The sequence below is a fragment of the Lissotriton helveticus genome, chromosome 6, assembly GCF_964261635.1.
Source record: "Lissotriton helveticus chromosome 6, aLisHel1.1, whole genome shotgun sequence".
Classification (NCBI taxonomy): Eukaryota; Metazoa; Chordata; class Amphibia; order Caudata; family Salamandridae; genus Lissotriton; species Lissotriton helveticus.
In genome coordinates, this window is record NC_136067.1 from 158,959,848 (window position 1) to 158,979,399 (window position 19,552).

Consider the following 19,552-nt stretch of genomic DNA (forward strand, 5'->3'; position numbering starts at 1 on the left):
TCCAGTGGATTTTGAGAAATTAACGTTCAAAAAAAGATATATATCTGTAACAGCGCTCCGCTTCGCGTACTTTTCGCGTTACGGAGCTTTGCGAAGCTGATTGGTTCTCCGGCGTCTGTCAACATTCCAAACAGTCCGTAGCGGCCGCCATCTTGTCTCTCGGTAGGATTGAGAGACAAGAGGAGGCCAAAGCGAAGGGGGAAATGACCATAAGGGGGCATAGTAGATCCTTCCTGACCTCTTAGGTTTGATGTACCATTTTGCCAAGTTTGGTGTAATTCCGTTCAGCCATTCATGCTGTAGACGTATGTAAATGTCCTATGGAAAATTGCATGGGGAAAACACATTTGAAAGTGTTGAAATTTAGAACCAATTAAAATGTTACTTTGGTTTTGTATTTGTGTGTGATGAAAGTTAATTGGTTATGTATATATGTCAAATGAGAGGAAACCACAGCCATTTTGTGATACTACTGTCTGAGGTACATTTGTGAGGAATTTTTGGTGGTGAATTTCTGGTGTTTGATTTACACAGTACTAACACTTTTCCTACTTTTAAAAAGGTGAGTTGTTAATTTGTAAGGGGAACTATGTTGTACACTTGAAGATAATTTGAAAAATGTTTTCTGTTATTTATTTGCAGTCCTTCTGTTATACTAAATACTTGATAAAGTTAGTTTTATATTATGTATTACTAAAAACGATAAATGAAAGTGATTATTTTTTTCTGCAATTTACAGCAAGCAATTTCAAAATAAAATGGCTCACAATGAAGAGACCGTGGCAATTTCTTCTGAATTGTCCACTACATTGATTGAAATTGAGAGCACCAATAATGAAATATTGTCACAAGGAGGACATGACTTGTATGATTCCATTAGATTGATTGAAATGGACAGCACCAAGAATGAAATATTGTCACAAGGAGATGACTTGAATGATTCCACTACATTGATTGAAATTGACAGCACCAATAATGAAATATTGTCAGAAGGAGGAGATGACTTGAATGATTTTTTTGATCAATCTCTTGATGGCGAATTTATCGAGTGTTTGGAGACCATAGAGTTACAAGAATCATTATTGCAGACTTTTCATGAGGACATTGCTGATGAGGACATGTTACTAGTTCTTTCAAATTTAGAAAATTCTGAAGAATAAATTTATATTTAGAAATCAAAAATTGTTTGAGACATTATTCATTTTTATTTTTAATTTATGAGGTTGTAGCGAAGTGATTGTAGTATAAAATGAGACTTATAGTATAGAGTGCAACATTTTTATGTTACATGGTAAGTTTACTCATATTTATTTCCCTTCTGCCACTATATTATCTCCAATGTGTATTTGACATCTCTTCTTCATCTCCGGCCTCCTTTCTCTCACTGTGTGTCTCCGATGCATCTTATCGCTGCTATTTTGTGTAATTACAGAAGAGAGTAAAATAAAATAGTTCGGAACGTGAAAAGGGGGCAAAGTAGAGTACTCCTCACCCCCTAGGCCTTTTTAGGCGGTCCCAAAAGGATCAGTTTCTGCTTTCCTGAGAGATTATGGTATGAGTTCCATATACCACAATAACTTGCATTACAACATGCAAGATATCTATCTCCTATTACCAACTTTTGGAGATATTCGCGCTAAGCGCGAATATCTCCAAAAAGTAACACCTGCCCTGAGCAGTTCTTAGCCATGTTATCCAATGGGAGGTGGATAACATGGCTAAGAGCATTAGCTCGGTAATGTATGAATATCGCTGAGTTTTTAGCGATATTCATGCATTGCGGCCGTTTATTATCGCATTTGTGATAAACCTTGATAATAGCAAGGTTTATCTTCGATAATTTCTGACGATGCTTAGCGGTAAAAAATTCGTTGGTAAGCATCGTTAGCGATAAATATCGCTTAACTTTGGTAATATGCCCCAACGTCTGTTAACGTTCGATTCGAAGGAAATGAGGAAGTGTTGAAAAACATTGTCTGCGCCATCTTGCCTTTTTTGAAATGCCACACTTTTGTCGTGCCATTTTAGATGTCTTGACCAGACCCACTCTCTGCACGCTGTCGATTCGTAGCATGGCTCCTCACCCTCGCAAGCATCTTCCCCAGGCACTGGTCACCCCCGCTCTCTGTCTTATGCATGGGCAATAAACCTCCACCCATCTGCGCTGCTCTTCCCTGAGAATCACACTGTGCCCGCCCGACACCTCCCTTTCGCCCTATTCACTACCGCACCCTCTGACACTCCTCTTCCTCTGTGTCCGATTGTCCAGGCTATCAGCTAGCCCTGCAGATGTAGTTTATGGCCCCAGCTGTAAAGAATCATCCCTCTTCAAAGGAGTTATAGTAGATCAAGGCCCACACCCGATGAGATCCGTCACACCACACGTGTTCCTACTATCTGAAAACTATCCTGTATTGTGATTGGGGAGGGGACCGAGCCTGAAGCGGAAGATTCCAGGAATGACTCTTTGTACATCAAAGTTTTTACAATTATGTGTCACATTAAAAATATATAGCACTCCAACAAAGTAGTAGGAATATAAAACTTTAATAACATATAAATATATACAACAAAACAAAAACAGTAAAAACATTTAAACAACGAAGAGACCGTGGCAATTTCTTTTGAATTATCCAATAGATTTATTGAAATTGACAGCACCAATAATGAAATATTCTTGTCAGCAGCGGTCTGTTGTGCGAATAGTTCCAAGGCAGCAGAACGCGCTGAAATCTAGATGGCACGAAAGTGATGTCTAGCAAGTTGCCGCCCAGCAAATAACGGCGTGGGGCGCCGCGGGGGTGAGTGAGTCCAGTAGGCACCACAGCTATTCTTACCGGCATTGCAGAATTACTGCTGGGGACAATGCCTGTGCTGTAGCAGGGTCACAGCAGAAACAAAAAGGATTCTGTTGAAGATGTTGTTGGTTTTCAATTTGAAAACAGTTCTGGTGTCAACTGCTATGCTAATGTAGTGGTTAATGTTTTGTTTTCTCTAGAAAATGTAAAAGAGGGGGAGGCAGTCCAAAGTTCCGTTAAAAGGGCAAAGGAAAGGATCGGTGGTTTGAACTATCAGTCAAAAAGGGGAGGGGGTGCAACAATTTTTCCTACCGGGTCACACTGTGCTTTCACCGGAAGTGAGGTCTGCAGGATTCTAGTAATTCAAAGTGAGGCTGGCGCCGACGTCCCGCGGATACAGTTTCGTCACTCCACGGGTGATCATGGCAGTCATTCCCCATCGGGGGTCGGAGACTCCCGCGGCTCCTCTAGAATCTTCAAGGTCGTGGAGGAGTACGGTGGTGGAGTCAACCAGTGACCGGGCCATTTCTTTATGCTGGGCCCGCTCTTGCCAGGTCGACCGCCATTTTGAGAGTTCGGTAGCTACTGGCGATCGCGGGGTCAAATGAGCGGACGGGCTCCACCCTGCCGGGCGAGACGTTGCAGCATGGCCACAGTGGAAGAACTCTTTTCCGGGCGCCTGGAGCGCTGAGGGTGCAGCTGGGAAGCCTCCACTGGGGAGGCGGGAGAGGCCTGTTCGCACCGTCTCTCCCTCCCAGTGCACCCCACGGCGTCTCGCTTGAGATTTGTTATGGCCGGACCAGGCGATGAGGACGAGGGGGGGGGGGTCGGAGGCATGTGCAAGACATCCCCCCCCAGGGTTGTTGCAGCAATTATACAAGAAAGAAGAAGTGTCCCGTCCGTCTTCGGGCCGGGCTTCCGGTAGATGTCGGCCGGACGCCCCTGGCTCTGGCCCCATGAACGGGTTTCTTGGTTTATCGGCTGCAGCCGGATCCCGTCGGCCTCGGCCCCCCGACCGTTGGTGGCCGGACCGGAAGAGCATGTGGCGGGACTACCTGCAACTCTCAAGGGCCACCGCGGCCGGACTGGGAGAGAGAGGGGAGGGTCGAGGAGACATTCCCCCCCCCCTGCAACTGTTCAGCGTTGTAAAGGCAATCCCCTGGCCGGGTCCCGCTGGTCTCGGCCACTCCTCCGGCTACACCCTACGTTAGGATCTCCTGGCCGAGGCGTGGCAGCAGGACCTGCCTTATATGGGCTGCTCCCGGCTGGGCGTAGCCGGAACCCTGCCCCACCTTGGAAGTTTCCAGAGTGGGGGCGGATGTTCTACTGACTTGCATTTTCCCTAGTCTATCGATTTTTTTTTGGCGTGGCAGGCGGTGGGACAGCGAGGGGTGATTTGGTTTCTCTTACTGTTTTTCTGGTCTCTCACCACTGGCATATTTTAACGTTTTCTTGTTTCTAGGACATTAATAGGTTTTATCATTACGTTATGTTATCGTTTCTTTGTTCGTTGTTTAATAAAAGTTCATGTTCATCAGTGGCCTACTGATTTTCGATTTCCTATTCTTTTCTTTCCAGGTTGTTTCATGCTAAAGTTTCTGTTAACAGGATACAGTGATCACTTCGTTATTATTGCATATGTCCTTTTCACTAGGGGTGCTCTCTGGTCGGGCCAGATGACGTATGTCTAGTAAATGGTCCGGGTGAAACAGGTGCATCAATCAGTGGGGAGTAGATAGGCATGACAGATTACAACGGGGGAGAAAGGTCCGCATTACGTACCCTTTCACTACTTGCAAAGATTTTCCTACGTTTATTTGCAAACAGGGAATACCTCCAAAAAGAACTAATTCCCAAACAGTCAATGTTCGGACAATCAATCAATCAATGAGGAATGAAATAGGTACGACGTGTTAAAGGCTTGCGTTACCTACCCTTCACTATCTGCAAAGGGAGAGAGAATATTCCTATTCTTCCTCGTTTGCAGGCAGAGAAGATCCTTAAGAGAACCAACTTCGAACAATTCAATGCTCGATTCAAACAATCAACAAGGGGTACTGTGAACACAAATGAACGCCGCTTATGTACATACGCATTGCTATTTTCAACAGGTTGTTCCTAATGTTTCTATTTTAGCGAGGTCAAAAAGGGATCCCATTAGTGGCCTACTGATTTTGCTCGATTCCTTTTGTTTTTTTACACGGTTTTTCGCTATCTGCAAAGACTAAACAGAGTATTTTGACTCTGTGCTTGTTTGTAAATAGAGAATGAACGAAAGAGAACAATCAATCAAATGGAGAGAGAAGCAGGCACGACGGATTACAAAGGGGGCAAAGGGCTGCGTTAACTACCCTTCACTATCTGCAAAGAGAGAGTACTCCTAATAGAAATGAGGGGTGGGGGGCAGCATTCAAAGCAGATCAGTGTGCATAAACACGAAAATGTTTTTACTTACCACGTACTTGACATTCGACAGCTTATGATATTTGCTATTAAAAAACCATTGAAATTCACTGAAAAAACCATAGGTTATAGACCATATATAGTTAGGAATTAGCATTTACAAAACCTTGAAAATTCACTGAAAAAACCATAGGTTATAGACCATATATAGTTAGGAATTAGCATTTACAAAACCTTGAAAATTCACTGCAAAAACCATAGGTTAGAGACCATATATAGTTAGCTGGACATTTTATTGACATAAAACCAATGAAATTCCATATATAGTTAGTTGCACTAACTATATATCGCGCACCCGCAATCCACTGCTGATGATGTCACATATTACATCATTCATGACATGGTCGGTGACATCACTGATGACATCACTGATGACATCTCAAATGACATCACTGATGACATCACTGATGACATCTCATTTGACATCAATGACCACATCACTGATGATATCATTCATGTGACAATACAATGCATCTCCTCACATTTTAATATAACCTCTGTTTCACCCAGTGTTAAAAAGAGTATAATGTTTTAAACCATTGACACACCAATACTAGTTACTACATACGCACTCACTGATTGCTATGTCTACACACACCTTCACTCATTCACCCATACAATCATTCATACATACAATCACTCATCTTTACAACACTATCATATGCACTCATACACCTATACAGACACTCACAGTCTGCCACTCATCCATGGAGTTACTTACACACCTAGTCAGTCCTGTAAAGAATCAATGAGACTTCCATTTTCTTGTCTATACAGTTAAACATAGAGCACCTTACATTTTCAAACATGTACTAACACATACTTACTTTCTTATACAATCATTGATACAAGTACAGATTGATCTGCACAGAGTCACACACCTCCCAGCTAGCCACACACACACTCAGTCTCCCATACAAATACTTGGGCAATCAATCAATAACCCATATAGTTACTCATATAGCTACTGATCAACACATGCAGCAGTTTACAGAACAACAGACATAATGATGCACAAATTAAGACAGTTTAGTCACTAACCCATGCACTCAGTGAGACACATTTAATCACTCACTCATACATTCAGTCATGCACCTACTAAATCCTTCGTCCAGACACTTGTACATCCACTCATTCTTCAATATGTAAGACATATTTTAACTTTACAGAATTATACAGTCACTGGATGTAGTCATCAGTGATGTCATTTGAGATGTCATCAGTGATGTCATCAGTGATGTCATTTGAGATGTCATCAGTGATGTCACTGACCATGTCATGAATGATGTAATATGTGACATCATCAGCAGTGGATTGCGGGTGCGCGATATATAGTTAGTGCAACTAACTATATATGGAATTTCATTGGTTTTATGTCAATAAAATGTCCAGCTAACTATATATGGTCTCTAACCTATGGTTGTTGCAGTGAATTTTCAAGGTTTTGTAAATGCTAATTCCTAACTATATATGGTCTATAACCTATGGTTTTTTCAGTGAATTTTCAAGGTTTTGTAAATGCTAATTCCTAACTATATATGGTCTATAACCTATGGTTGTTTCAGTGAATATATATATATATATATATATATATATATATATATAGCTTCATACCACATCTGTCCATTCTAAGTGCAGGTGTCAATAGTTTGTCATTTAACAGTAATCGCTTCATCGACGTCAGACGAGAGTAAGCAGAGTTGGCATTGCCACCCTATATCATCAGGGCACTATGAGGGTATGAGAGCGCATTTGCTTTGAGAACCCTTTTTGCATTTTGGCAACATTTCCATAGGAACCAAAGGCAAAAAGATGATTTTATTTCTTAACCCTAATTTATGGTTCTGGAATAAAATTCTGAACACCAGTGTTCATGAACAATAAATTGTTAGAGGTAACCAGGTATGAATTCAGGCGCACAGCAAAAGTAAAGGCTAAGTAATAACGTCCGTACAATGAGGTGCTGCCAAGCAAGAGGGAAAGGTTACCAAACTTTCACACAATCCCAAAGTGGAACTCTGGGTTTAACAATTGTTAAGATTTCTCACTGAGCACTCGTAAGTCAAAAAATATATAATGAAGCTGTATCAATTCAGTTGTAGTTCACTATATCCAATTGCCAGTAAAGTTCGTATTCTCCACAAAGTCTGTATGAGGTTGAAATCCACTCAACTATGGTTTTAAAGTAAAAAGACACCGGGGCTCAATGTTCAATCCTGGTAATATTTCAAAGTTTATTGATAGTTCATGACCTGTGCCAGGGGAAAACTTGCTTATAACAACCAAGACCGAAGAGAGCGCACAGCCATGCGCATCCTTCCCTTGATGGACTGGCTCTTTGCTGGCCAAGGACTTTGTTTTAGACGGCCCACGAAGCACCGTTGCCTTGTGACAGTGATTCTGAGTTTAGTTAGACATCCAGAAATGTAGAAGGGGAAAGTCACCCTTATAATAAGAGGGCCCCTAGTTTTGGATTAGATTCACTGACTTGTTTTACTTGCTGGAAGCTGCTTGTCACTTGGAGGCCTCTTAAAATATGTGAGTGAATGTGCCGTTTGATTACAGCTGCTAACATTCTAGTGCTGCTCTGGCCACGTGACCTCAGCTGCACAGACCTCTTCCTGTGATGTCACAGTGCAGCAACAAGGCAGTTTGAACTGTTTTAATGTGTGTGACCTTTGAGGAATGGAGGGGAAACAGTGGGGTGCTCAGTGCTGTCATCCTGTCATTTTTGCTGAAGAGAAGGGCCCAAGCCCATAGAGGCTTTATTTTTGTTAATGGAGGATTGCGTTAGGAAGTAGACTCCTTAATCATACGATCCATTTTTGTGACGCTGACGAAATAATATCCAGACAGTTTCATTCATCTTCTATTGCTCCCATTTTATCCGCTCCCTCTGTCACTCTGCCTTCTCTCACCCACCCCCTGTTGAGTTAATTCCCATTTTAAATCGATCAGTTCTTCAAATTAACCATTTGATCCTTTCAGCCACCAGATCATCAAACCCCTGTACTTCTCTTATGTGCCATCCTGCCTGGTGTTTCACTTTAACTCTGGCACCTCTCTTTCTTGCTTCCAACCTGCAGTGCTGCTGCTCTCACTGAAAGACCCACTCCATCCCTAGCTAACTATGGGCCTGCCTCATTACTTCCAGTGTTCTTAAGAACATTACTTTTTAATGGAATGCCCCCTTCCTTAGTACACACAATCTGTTGTACCTCTTCAATCTAGATTCAGGGTTAGACAGTCCATGCAAAGCACTCTTACTCCTGTATCCAACTTCACAACCTCTGATCATTACAATCATCATTCTTTCATTCTTCTTCCACCTTTCTTCTCCTCCGAGCTACTGAGAGTTGACGTCTCAAGGCTCCGTCCTTGGTCCTCTTCACACTCTACACATCATCCCAGTGCAATATAATCACTTCTTTTTTGCCTTTACTGTCATCTTTGTGCAGAGGATACCTAAATCTCTCTTGTTTTTTACTTTCACGCCTCATCTCTTGACGCAAATCTCAAACTGCCATAACCAACCGCCACTGGTTGGTGGCAGCTCATGTACGCCGATTCAGCCTATCGTTTTGCAGCCCCTGACATTGACATTATCACTACAAAATCCTTTAGTAGAAACTTGGCATCAACTTCAACGCTGCAATGAATGTAGGATTGTTCACGAATAAAAGCGACATCTTCTAGATATCAGTTATTGAATATATGGAAATTTTGCTCATTCATACAAACAGGACACTGATTTCTTCACTTGTCATCAATGAATTTGACTACTGTAAGCCTTTACTGGTAGATCTCTTTTTATGTTTGTTTACTCCATTGGACTAAGCTTTTAATGTCATTACATGGCTCTCTACAGTCTTACCAGACTCACTCCAAGCTCTTAACTCTCTCTCACAGATAGTCGACTGTCCACATAAAAGATTACTACATGCTATAGGTCTTTAAAAAAATAAAATAAAATTTAAGCCGATAAACGACTCCTCCCTGAACCTCCCTGGGAAGTCCTAAATTGTTACAGGCCTACTTCAACCTAGATTCGGCCCACAAACTGGTTTTTTTAGCAACATCTGAAAATATATGTGCTCCATCCACATTCGCACCCTTTCAGTTGGGACCACTTATTTTTCGAACAGGCTTCGAAGGAGCTTCTCATGCAGCAAGAATTTTCTGAAACAATATCCCCACATTCTGGCTGGCTTTGAAAGTCTGCTAATGTATGTGAATTATGTATGCATGTACTCTCCTGTTCTTGTTCAGCCTCAGCCAGCCATCCAGTGTAATCAACTTCTCTTTGTACTCCACTCAGAACTGCTAATGCACGCTTGTCAAAATGCTTAGTTGTTCCTTGATAAATCAATATAATAAATGACTGATGGGATGGATCAAAGGCAGCGTGAAAGAGGTGTCTAATCTTTATTTGAGAACAATGAATCCCACATCTAGTGTTTGGGAGGGACACATTGTAGCCTCACAAATTCCCTGCACTGGGAAGGTGTACCCTCATACAAAGTGGGGTTCACTGTTAAGACGGACTCTGATCTTCCTACAGGGATTCTGTTCTTGAAGTCAAAACGATGGTTAGGTTATGGTGTGATCTTCGAGGAGCTCTGCAGTATAGGGAGCTTGTTAGTCATGTGCGTTCTTTTAAAACCATCTGGTGAACTTTGCTAAATATCACCATCTTTACAGTGATCTACATTCTGTTAGAACATTGGAATGTTGGGAGCTCAATTGAAAATAATGGAATGCTCCTGGCTTCTAATGGCCAGTAGAAGCCCGGAGCTCCAACATTCCAACGTTGTCGTTCACAGCTGTTGCTGTGAACAAGAACCTTATGGAGCTCAAGGACATTTGGTTACAAAGGTTGGAACAGTTCAAAGTAAGTCCACTAGGCAAAGACTCCAGATCTCAATCCACTCAGGCTCTGTGAGGTCTTCCTTTTATTTGTTCTGCCCTCGAGTAGTGGATTGTTCTAATAGCCTTATAGCCCTCTGTAGTTGGGCTATACTGTCATTAAAGTCCCGCTTCTTTGTTAAAGGCTTGAGCCTTTAAGGGCCGAACTAGCCTGCTACGGTGGGCTGCAAGGCTATATTAATGCAAGTTTACTGATGCTTAAATTCTGCACACTGCAGTGATGAAAATGCAAAGGGTGTACTACTATTGGTTTTAATTCCAATCATGTGATAATCAAAATGGTTTCAATAGCTAAGTAATCAATACGCTCTGACCTCACTAAATTGACCTAACAAGGCATAAGCGCTCACTTTGGCAAGCAAGCCCAATGCGTAACCCCCCCCCCTTTTTTTTTTAAAGAGTTTTAGCATAAAAGGTGACACATTCAGCTAAATTATCGTTTTCACAGATTCCCTGAGAAAATGCCACCGCTGAAGGAGCCGTATAGAAGTCTGGTCCTTGTTGATCTAAATTGAAGAAAGATACAGATTCACATGTGTAAGATAATGTTCCATTTGGATGCTCAACCTTCAGGAGTCCTGACCTGAATTGTCAATGCATCTGGCCAAAGCACAGTGGATTATTACTATTTACATGCTTCCATAAAAATGAGACTGCCCAGTTGATAACTGGAATATTGGCTAGGGTGCAATTCCATGGTTGACTTTGAGTAATAAACAGAATATTGTACACCAAACGTTTGAAATAGTTTTTTAAGATTTCTGTTTGTATTTTGGAAATTTGGAATGTCTCTGTCCATTTATTAGGGCTCGCCTGCAACAGAGCGTACATACTCTGTTACTTGTGAAACATTTTGTGAGCTTAGAATCCCGCCCATTGCTTATCATTGGTTGGCTTCATCATCACTCATTTGCTTGCAGCGTGTGTGAACTTCACTTCCTCTTTTTGTGCTTGAACCTCCCCTGGAACACGTCCCAGTAATTTTGTCCTTACGCTGCTTGCATCTTGGAAGCTACTTTTGTTTATTTTTGTTGAAGCACCCCATGAGAGTGCATTTGTTTGTAAGCTGTCTCCCTCATGTGGTTCATCTCCCTTGTCCTTACGCTCCGGTCTGTATCACTCTCCTTTACCTGTGTACTTTTGTCCCCCAACCCAACCCCCCTTGTCGCGCTCTCCTGTGTGCCTTCGGCCCCAACCCATGTACTTCCGGGGTCCCCAAGTCAACAAGCTGCTCTTGTTCACCTGTGCTTGCTTCTGTGTCCCCCGCTGTCCTCCATATTGCTCCCCTCCCCCACCATGCTGCAGCCCTCCCTGACCAGCTACAGGGCACCATTAACATGTTGCTTTCTCCTGCCCTTGTGCCTCTGTGCCACCACTTCCCAAGTTGATCTCGTTCGTCAGTATGTACTTCTGTGCCACCCTGCCCTTGCAAATGGCGATTTGCATTGGTCCGTAACAAAAAGCAGCACACCACAGCTTAATTCATTGCCTTGTGTTCTTTTATGTAAGGGAGGCGTTCTTTAGGTGGTGCATGGGCGTTTGCATGTATTATCCGTGGATTTTGACGCAAAACCATATGTTCCAAGACTTACAGACATGGATTTATGCAAAATCCTGCGCCAGCTGCGGCTGGCGTAACATGGAGAAATCTCTTTAATACCCCTTGTGGGTTGCATTCTGCAGCACACATTCATAGAGGGAATAGTGTTAAAGCATAGTTTTTGAGAAAGGAGCCACTCCATCCTGCACAAAAACTATGCAGACCACAACGCAGACACCCCTGTTTGTGCAGCCTGTGTTGGCACTTGTCTGCACAAACTGCACCAGTGCATGGAGAGGCCAGAATTGCACCATTAAGTTCTGCTCTCTCTGGTTCACTTAACGCAGCGACTTTGCTTGCTGCCCTGTGTGTGTGAACTCTTAGTAAACCTAGGCCCGAGTCATTCATATAAAGAGTAGAATTAATCCAGTGTAGTAGTAACACTTTTTTTAAAACGTATTTCTTTATTGCCTTTGTTTTTATCCATCATAAGTATGTGTATCATTTACAACATTGAAGTTTAGTAGTAACACTACATAAGTTTTTCTGTTGGTATCTTTTTATGATACCTTTCTAGGCAGTAAATGTCCAACTAGCATTAGAACAGTTGCCAGAACAAACACATTTCTTTATCACATGTTCAATAAAAGATCAAACCAAGCCCACGTGATTTGGTTACAAAGGTTGGAGCTGTTCAAAGTGGGTCCACCAGGCAGAGACTCCAAATCATTTTATCACTGTTCAACCTCCAGCATTTAGATAAAATTCCCATGCTTGACAACTCTTGTTAAGTTTGTGATAACACTATTGATCTGTCCACCCTTTTTTCCAGAGTCTGGGACAGAGTGAAGCCAGTCTTGTGCTGAGAAGGGGCGGCAGCGGGCTGTGTTTGTAGATCTCTGCTAGCCAGGGTAAGTCTTGTGGTGAGCATGGCTTGTGTGTAGTCTGATTTACATTGTATAATCATCTTGCGCGACCTCTTCTTGCTTAAGAACATCATCGGTTCATTGTGGATTTTGAGTACTTCATTCACAATACTTCGTTCTATGGAAATTCAAGTGTAAGATGTGAGAAAGCCATACCTACTCACAGAATAAGCTTTGTGTCTTGAACTTGCAATGTTTAAAATGTACTTCTGTTAAGTACATGCACAAGTTTTTTGGGGACTGTCATTATGATAATGAAACCCATATATGGAACTGTGAAACATTTTCCGGTTCGCTTGTAAATCTAGATTTTAATAACATTGTATTTTGTGTAATAAAAGCATCCAAATATGTAGAAAATATAACTGGGTAGTTGTAGTCAGGACCACATTTCCATAGGAAATTGATTTTTTTTTGGTTTGCTTGTGACTTTTACAATCTTCAAAAAACTTTCCAAATAAATGTCTCAACTTCAGCTCTCTCCTGGAAAGTTTTGGGGGTGATCCGTCAAGCTGGGGTTGCAAAAAAGGGGGAAGTCCCACAAAGTGTTTGCCCCATGCAATTTTCCATAGGAAAATTAAAGATGGATACCGCAAAAACTACTGAACAGAATTTCACCAAATTTGGTAGGAAAATCTTGGTCCAGAAAGCATGCTTTGTGTTATTTGGTGTTAATCCATTCTGTAGTTTTTGAGAAATGTTGGTTAATAAAAATTGGATAGGCTTCGGCATGCGCTAACACCATACATTGCCGACTTACACTCGCTCCCCGAATTCAGCCCTATTGAGGCAAAGTTGTTCATGGGTGATCTCGGAGACAAAAGAGTATCCCGCATATACCAAACGGTGGTCACTCACTGCGCTTCTGACCTCCTTCCCCTGCGGACTGCCTGGGAGGCGGATGTTGGTCCCATGGACGAAGACGATTGGCGAGAGGCTCTGGAATCCCCACGAGGGACTGCCATCGCAATGAGGCTCAGGTTTATCCAATTTAAAATTCTCCACAGGGCTTATTTTACCAGTGAGCGCCTCTGGAAGGCTGGACTGATTGCATCGCCGGAATGCCTGCGTTGTGGGATGGAGGTGGGCTCGCTGCTTCATACGGTGTGGCTGTGTCCTAGAATAGCTGGCTTTTGGAGAGGTGTGTGGAATTGCCTGTCTGAAGTACTACACTGGGACCTGCCCCTCACTCATCGTTTAGGATTGCTTCATATTCTTGAGGGAGTGGGGGGGAATAGTTATAAGCGCCATCTACTGTTATTGGGGCTTGTACTGGCCAAGAGAGACCTAGCACGGGCTTGGAAGGACGAACGGGCCCCTCCTCTGTGTGTATGGAAAGGAGGATTAGATTTTTGTATGGGTCTGGAGCGCCCGATCTTTGAAGCGCGAGGGTGCCCCCGCAAGCACTTTAGGATATGGAAAAGATGGGCCGATTATAGGGACTTGCCACTGGATCCCCCAGTCGAACCCGAAGAGGAGCCCTAGGCTTCCCCCATTGCGTGGGCCTGTGTCTTGCGCCATGCCGGCTACACTGTACTCACACAACGCTGTTTCCTCTTCACACGTGCACAGGGTTAGGGAGGGACTACGGGGTGGGATTGGTTGAGAGTGGTGGGAAGTTGGGGTGGGGACGGGGTGGGGGTAGTTCCAAATAAATATGATTTGCAATGATTCTAGTTCGAATTCAGATCCTGCCATATGTAATGTATCCAAATGCTTAGTGGTCTCTCCTGATTGTGGGGTGCCACATTGATTGCCTTGGTTGATTTATTCAATAAAATCTGTTGTGGAAAAAAAAAAAAAAAATTGGACATTTCACCAGTGGTGGCTGCAGAAAATCTAAGGGGGGAGGGGGGTATTAGGGGAATAATAAAAATAAAATATACCTGTTGCTGGCGCTGCCGGTTGCCTTGCTACTCCTTTCCTCCTGTCAGTCACTGGGGCTCAAAGCACAGGCTCCCCACCCAATCCAGACGCAGCTCTCATGCTTTACCAAGGATGAGGGAAGCTCCAGGATTGGCCATAGTGGGCTGGTCTGATGCCTGCTCAGGCACAGGGAGCCTGTGCCACTTCTCCACCTGGCTGTGCACCACAGCTGGGTTGGAGAAATGCAAGTGTGCATGTCAGTTTGGCGGTCCTAAGATGGCATGTACACTTACAGTGCCCATCACTTATCGCTGCCATGGTCGGTCCCCGACCCGCCCTCAATTCCAAGGCTCAGTCAGTGGAAAAAAAAATTATAATATCGTTTTGTCGTCATTTTATTTTTTGCTGACTGACTTAACAGTGAGACGGTGCTCCTCCACCATTATGTAGGAGCTGCCCCTGCCGCAGAGAATCCGTGGATCCAACAGATTTTGAGATAAGATCTGATTGACTGCCCCACATCAACAAAGATGTGGTGGCAGCCGTTTTAGGACTCAGGGACTCCGTTGTCTGTCCTGATAAAAAGTAAAAAATTAAAAAAAAGTAGAGGCAAGGTAGGGATACCATGCCCCCTTAGGATCAAAAATGTAATTTGTTTTGTGATCTGGGCCTCTTCCACAGATCCGTGAACTTGATCTAAAAGAAAATGGCAGGCTATGGCTCTCTCTAACATAAACCCATTAGGGTGGCCCAGGACCCGGGGGATTTACATACTTTATTTTATTTTGTTTGAGGGAAGGGGGGGAGAGGAGTAAGACCCTCCCTCCCCCTCCCCCCCCCCCCCCCCAAGCCCTGGGGACCCTATTGCTGGGCATGTTTTGAAATTTAACTAATGGGCATGCGTCCCGCATGGCCCCCGACTTGTATAAAACGTTTTTTAATGTGTGGGTGCCCCGGGTGGGTACCGAGGCACCCATGGCACAAGCTGAATTTTGCCCTCGTCATGCACTGCTAATTACCTCATATTTAATATCACTCATGAAATCCTTTATGACCTCATTGATAATATCACTACTACATATGAAATGACATAGTTGATGACAACACTGTGCATGGTTGGGGGTGCATTATAGTTACTTTAGGGCACAAGGTGTAGTTACTTGAGATAACTGTATATGGTGAATTTCAGTGGTTTTGTTTGTTTAAAACTGTATGCTTTAACTGACATTTTCACCTAAATGGAATGTCCCTTTAACCTTTGTTTTTCCATACACCTTAACCTTTGTTTTTGTGTGTGTGTGTGTATATGTGTATATGTGTATATATGTATATATATATATATATATCTATATCCAGGGAAACAAAGTTCGTAATGCGCTCTCAGGACAAAAGGCAAAGGAACCCGGTAGTAGGATTTGCAGTTTTAATTACACAACGCGTTTCAGCTAAACAGCCTTGTTCACGTGTACAAGGCTGTTTAGCTGAAACGCGTTGTGTAATTAAATCTGCAAATCCTACTACCGGGTTCCTTTGCCTTTTTTCCTGAGAGCGCATTACGAACTTTGTTTCCCTGGATTAATTGATTAACCGGATTGCTTTGCCGGTGTTTGCGCCACCTTTCTCGGGGCCCAGCACTCCAGAAGAAGCGTTTCTTGTTTGTGGATATATATATGTATATATATATATATATATATATATATATATATCTCATTAAACCTCCTAGGGGTCCAATAGTATCCTTACATTAAAGCTTTTTAGAAAATACTGCGATTTCCATCAACACCTTTTTATTCCCTTTTGTGAAGACTCCCATAGTATTGTAAAGGACAGTGGGGATTTCCTGGCTAAAATCTATTGTTTGGTATGGGTGGGATTCTACTTGATGATTACATTAGATGTGGTCTCTCTTTATAGGAGTATTGACCATATCTTTGGAATGTATGCATGTGAACGTTTTTTGAAAACAAGACCTGCCTGTTATTTGGAACATAACAGGATGTTGATTCACATGATTCAGACCAGCCTGAAGGAGAACATATTTGTGCAGGATAGTGTCTTTCATTGTCAGAAAGTTGATACTGCGATGGGCACCTGCTTCGCCCCCGGCTTTGCCAATTTAGTGATGGGCTGGTGGGAGAAGTAGGTGGGTTGGGCGGATGATCACCAGGAGTTTGTGCAAATGTTTTAATATGGACCCGTTACATTGACGACTTATTCCATTTGTGGAATGGCACACAATAAAAAGCATGCAAGTATGTGACTAGGCTGAATAATAACCCATACAATTTGAGATTTACGCTAAACATAAGTGCTGTTGAAATGACATTCCTGAATAGAACATTGAAGGTACAGGAAAGTAGAAATCATACCTCAGGTCATCAGAAAAGTACTAGTAATAGCAAATTAAACTTTAAAAGTCAACACCCAAAGAATTTGAAAGAGAGTATACCCTATTGGGAAACTTTGAAATTGAGAGAAATCTATAGTCTGGAGTCAGGCTTCATTAGTCAGATGTCACAAATAAAATGAATATTCAAAACCAGGGATTACATATCAAAGGTATTAAATATAGCAGCAAAAAAAGCTGAAGCTCTGACGAGAGACCAGCTCTTGTATCCCAATTGTAAACTGGAGAAAAAAGATATGGCTTATCACATGTTATAATTCCATGTCACCCAAAGTAAGAAATGTGATTTGCAACCATTGGGCTATTGTGGAGAGTAAGGCAGTAATGGGGTCAAGAACTACCTGCAACTCCCCTAATAACATACAGGCAAGGGCGGACTTTTAGTGTTGAATTAACACACAGCTATTACACTAGATCCTGCAAACCAGATAAGTGACTCAAAGGCTAAAGGTTTTTTTTAATATGGCCGTTGTAAGGCTTGTAAAACTATCCCAACATGGTGTAATATAATACCTCAGATGGCTACCAAACAAAAATAGACATTTTTTACAACTGTGGCTCGGATCACCGTGTGTGTTAGTCTACCCATGTTCTCTAATGTGTGTAGGAAGCACTATTTTTCCCTTGCGTAAGCGGATATTGGAACACCAATGGGGAAATGAGAAGTGCTGATTTTACATACCCAGTAGTTAAACATTTTTATGAAACACATAACAGCGATCTGGGGAAGCTTGTATTTTTTGCTATAGATATGGTATCCATCAATGTGAGAGGTGGCGATAGAGTGATGCAACTGAGACTTTTAGAGTTGAGGTATATTGTGGATCTGCACACAAAGTTTCCAGCAGGACTGAATAGAGATGAGGAGATGGAAGTACATGTTGGGTGAAAACTTTGACCAAACATTCCCTTTTAGCACTGCAGTAACATTTGGGCGAGAAGTGATTTACCTGTGTGATTGATATATTAGTCATATTTACAAATGTTAAAGAAGGAATGAAGTAAAAAACTAATGGATGCCTTTGCACTCTATTTATATGTATTTCTACTGTAACTGTGATATTTGCTCAATATTTGCTGTTGTGGATAGACCAGGTGCATATGCACATGGTACATGTGCATATGGGATTGACCGATGCTGCTGCTATAATTGCGTTACTTGCACATTGTTGATGCTGCTGGGTGAAAAAATATATATGCGTTTTATATATCCATGCTGCTATAATGATTGCGATATTTGTACAAGTTTCGATTTTTGAATCTCACCTTGATTTCCATATTATATATTCTATGATGCGTGTTAGTGATATTGTTGTTACAATTGCGACATTTCCACATTACCTTCTGATGCTGGGTGAAATGTTGTATTTTCATTTAATATATCCATGCCATTGTGGCAATTGTGATATTTGCACATAACTGAAATTCTGAGTTCACCCCTTCCTAGTTTTGATTCTTTGAGTATTATGAAGTCCGAGTAACACTGAATTAAGGGTTCTCTCTAAAATTAAGAAAGGCATTTGGTGCTATATAATTGAGGGGCTGCACATGGAAACGAGCACTGCCCCGGTATTAAATTGTTATGCCTCTGCCACTCCGAGAAGTGGGTTAAAATGTCACCAGCAATTAACCACATCTCGAAGCATGAGTTGCACATTAGGTGCATGCAAGAGAGAATTTTTAAAAATGGCTGATTATATATATTATTTTGAAAAATTAAGGGAGTTTGATGTATTGGAGTATTTACCAATTATCTTTTTGGTTTTAGCCAGTGTTTTTGTAAAACCGTCTCCTTTTCATTTGTAACAATGTTTTTAAATAGTATGTAGTGTGGTTACCTTTAAGAATCTGTCTTCCAGCATTAAGCGGGAGACAAGATCTATGAACGTATGTTCTCCATGACTATGTGGATCGCTATATATGTTTCTTCAGAGGTGATGGGGCTTGTACACTTTGAGAAAGGCTTACGGAAGCTGAAACGCGTCAGTGTTTTAAATTTGCTGCAAATAAACGGAAACTTGATAAACACTTTATCTGGAGTGCCCGCTTTCTTCAGTTTGCGAGTGTGAGAGGATAAATATATAGATATGTCACTGCAAAAATTACAGTTAAAATGACGAAATGGTTCGTACTCAAACTTACAAACCCACTGAAATTCACCAATTATGGTTGGCAACACCATATCTTGTTCTCTTAATTGCTCTCTTGCTTGTTGTTGCACATTTGTCAAATTGTTGGTCTGAGCATGTGGACAGCATCAGTTGCAAACTCACCATGACTAGTGAGTTTCAGTGGTTTTGTACATATGAGTCAGAAACGTAACTCATTTTTCAACTTTTTTTTAGGACCTACTTAAATTCCAGCCCCTGCATAGTCTTTGCACATGCATAAGTCGGGTTGGCTACAGGCACTAAACTTATTCCACCCTAGACAGCCTTCAGCTGTGTGCAGCAGGGGCTGGTTACAGGGAATGGCTAGGTCCCTCGCTAAACTCACCCTGATTGACCAACCCCTGCCGTACCTAGCCTTCAGCCCCTCTGAGGTGGTGGGCAGCTAACACCTGCTGCTTAATTTACACCCCCTGCTGTGCAGGGCCTATGACCGTGCACAGTAGGGCTGGTCAAAG

General features: G+C 42.3%; 1 protein-coding gene across 6 annotated transcripts in view; it reads left to right on the top strand.

The window, feature by feature from the left end:
- LOC144762369 (epoxide hydrolase 1-like) overlaps nt 1–19,552 on the top strand; it is a 324,885-nt gene that overhangs the window by 143,351 nt on the left and 161,982 nt on the right. For 5 of the 6 annotated variants that reach the window (XM_078647539.1, XM_078647535.1, XM_078647538.1 and 2 more), the window contains one exon: nt 12,560–12,638. The gene's annotated coding sequence lies outside the window, so the exon portion shown is untranslated. Of the gene's footprint in view, nt 1–10,640; nt 10,725–12,559; nt 12,639–19,552 lie in introns of those variants that run through there. The other variant, XM_078647537.1, reaches the window with a different exon arrangement.